The sequence below is a fragment of the Salvelinus sp. IW2-2015 genome, unplaced genomic scaffold (genome assembly GCF_002910315.2).
Source record: "Salvelinus sp. IW2-2015 unplaced genomic scaffold, ASM291031v2 Un_scaffold1604, whole genome shotgun sequence".
Lineage (NCBI taxonomy): Eukaryota > Metazoa > Chordata > Actinopteri > Salmoniformes > Salmonidae > Salvelinus > Salvelinus sp. IW2-2015.
The window spans coordinates 195683-198116 of NW_019943025.1; the positions used below are offsets into that span (position 1 = coordinate 195683).

The 2434-nt window shown below is 44.7% G+C and overlaps 1 pseudogene; it reads right to left on the reverse strand.

Moving 5' to 3' along the window:
* Positions 1-1246, reverse strand: part of LOC112071398 (dual specificity testis-specific protein kinase 1-like) — a 59210-nt pseudogene extending 57964 nt beyond the window's left edge.
* Positions 1247-2434: the final 1188 nt, after the last annotated feature.

The window sequence follows — 2434 nt, forward strand, 5'->3', positions numbered from 1 at the left end:
AACCACTCACCCAACCAGGAGAACAGTCCACTCTCCTCCACTCCAGCCAAGCCTTTCATCTCCACTGATAGTTTATCTAGACCACTTAAAGCTTTCGAAATGCTCCCATCAGGGCTAGTATTGTTAGGGATAAACGTACAACATTGTTCTCCAAACATTTTGCAGACCCCACCTTGACTGGCTAGGATCATATCTAGGGCTAGTCTATTTTGCCTGGCAGTTCTAGAGGTAGCCTCCAATTGTTCAGCCATACCTGTGAGTGCCGTATGAGTATAGTTAACAAAGCGTTGCTMATTATAATAAATATAATTTATCCAGGAGGTCTGTTTAGCATCAACAATTGCTGGACCGATAAAGGGTAACAGATGCCATAAACCATCATTTCTGCTCAAGGCTTGGAATTCCTGTGGGACACCTACCGGCACCCCCAACAGGTTGGTGTGGATGTTGTCCACCCCCTCAGTCCACGGTGCACTACGTCTCTGTCTCCTAATGGATGGGTCACGTGCATGCCCCCCCTGTGTGGATCCTAGAAGTTAGTTAGCTGTAACGTCAATAATGGTTAATGGTACTATCAGACTGGCTAAGGCGCACGTACCCTGRCAGTCACCTCTAAGAATAGGTGTTAAGCGCCTGTTTGGTCCASATATCCACCATACGTCAGCAACGCCTCTAGTTTGATTCAGCCCTTCTACCGGCCAGGTAGCATTAATGGTTACATTACTGATGCAATCAGCTTCAGGCGACGCCCATAGTCTACACCCCTACCTGTAACAATGATGCAGCTGTAGTTTCCCCCATATGCCTTAACACCCCACGGGGCCTTCTGGGGAGGAACTTCTGGGAACACAAGACTCAAAGCTTTACACAGGGTTGAATTGGGTTTATCATGGTAAAATCCCTCCAATATGCACATCCAACCTTCCCCGTCACTTAGAGCAAATGGGTGTGTTGCCAGAACGGGCCTAGCATGACCACAGATAACACAGTCCTTTCTGTTAAGTGTTTTAGCTGTATATCGCATGTATGCCAGCCACATATTTTCCCTTCCTTCATATCCTGTTTCAGTGCCTAATTAATCGCTGTCCGTAAAATCTTTACCATTAATTACCTGTACTGGGTTTGGCATTTTAGTTGGTGGATTTGGAGTTGGACCTGGAGTGGTGGAGTAGTTCAACTGGATCTGTCTCTGTCCGGCTGGAACTGGTGGTGGTTTTGGCAGCACTGTCATGGTAAACATCCCCATCGTATCCGCCCCGTTTCTTTACAATCCCAGGGTGTAGGTACCTGCATCGGAGAGCTTAATAGACTTGATGGTTAGTAGGATTTCATCACCTTTACATGGTTCTTGCATTTTTCCCAGACCCACCCCATAAGATATACATTCTATCTACTTTTGAAGTATCCCCTACACTGTATGGATAACCTACTCCAGTGTTGGTTATCATGTAATCCCAATACGGACACCCTCCCCCAGTACTAGGACGCATTTATGCATTTGTTGACATGCATCCAAGGACACCTTGACTTGCATTGCATACCCTCACCGCAGAAACATTTTCTCATGAAATCATGTGACTTATAGTTAGAGAAAAGGATTCCTGCAACCGTGCCCTTCTACAAGCAGGAAACAAGTTGTGGACGAACCAGAAATGTGGCATGTCTGTTTGATATTAAGCCTAGAAAATTACTCTGTCAATTATCTTGTCATCTTTTTTGGCTAACCACATTGGAACATTCTAATCTTTAAAGACATGAACTGGCAGAACAGGTTTAAGCTAAGTATTGTGACATTGTTTTCAGGAAGGTCTACCAATGGCAAGGATGAGAGAGGTGACAGGAGAGACAGGATGAGGGACAAGAGGGGTGATGGGAGAGACAGGAGGGGTGATAGGAGAGACAGGGGGGGTGAGAGGAGAGACAGGAGGGGTGATCGGTAAGACGGAGGGCCGGTGGCAGGGACAGGATAGATAATGGCAGGGACAGGAGATGTGAAATCACATGATTTCATGAGAAAATATTTCTACAGTGAGGGTGTGTCATGCAAGTCGAGGTGTCCTTGGATGAATGTCAACAAGATGCCTGACCAACATTGTTAAAAGACCCACACAAAGGTTCCATCTAACTGAAGTGTGGGGTAACATTAAAAAAATGCTCCCCACTGCTGTACATCATTATACATATCATTTAAAGGAAAAAGCACATTAGAAAAAACATCACCTATACCTTTCTATTTCAAATAATTTAGTTCAGTTTCCATCTTTGTACACCAAAGGCTACTCACCAGACAGATAAACTTTGCTGTTCATGTTTGYAGTGAAGATCTGTCAGTCTCAAGCCCTGTGTGAGAGCACTAGTAGTAGGAGTAGCAGTAGTAGTCGTAGTAATAATAGTAATAGTAGTAGTAGTAGTAGTCGTTTCTATACTCCTGTAA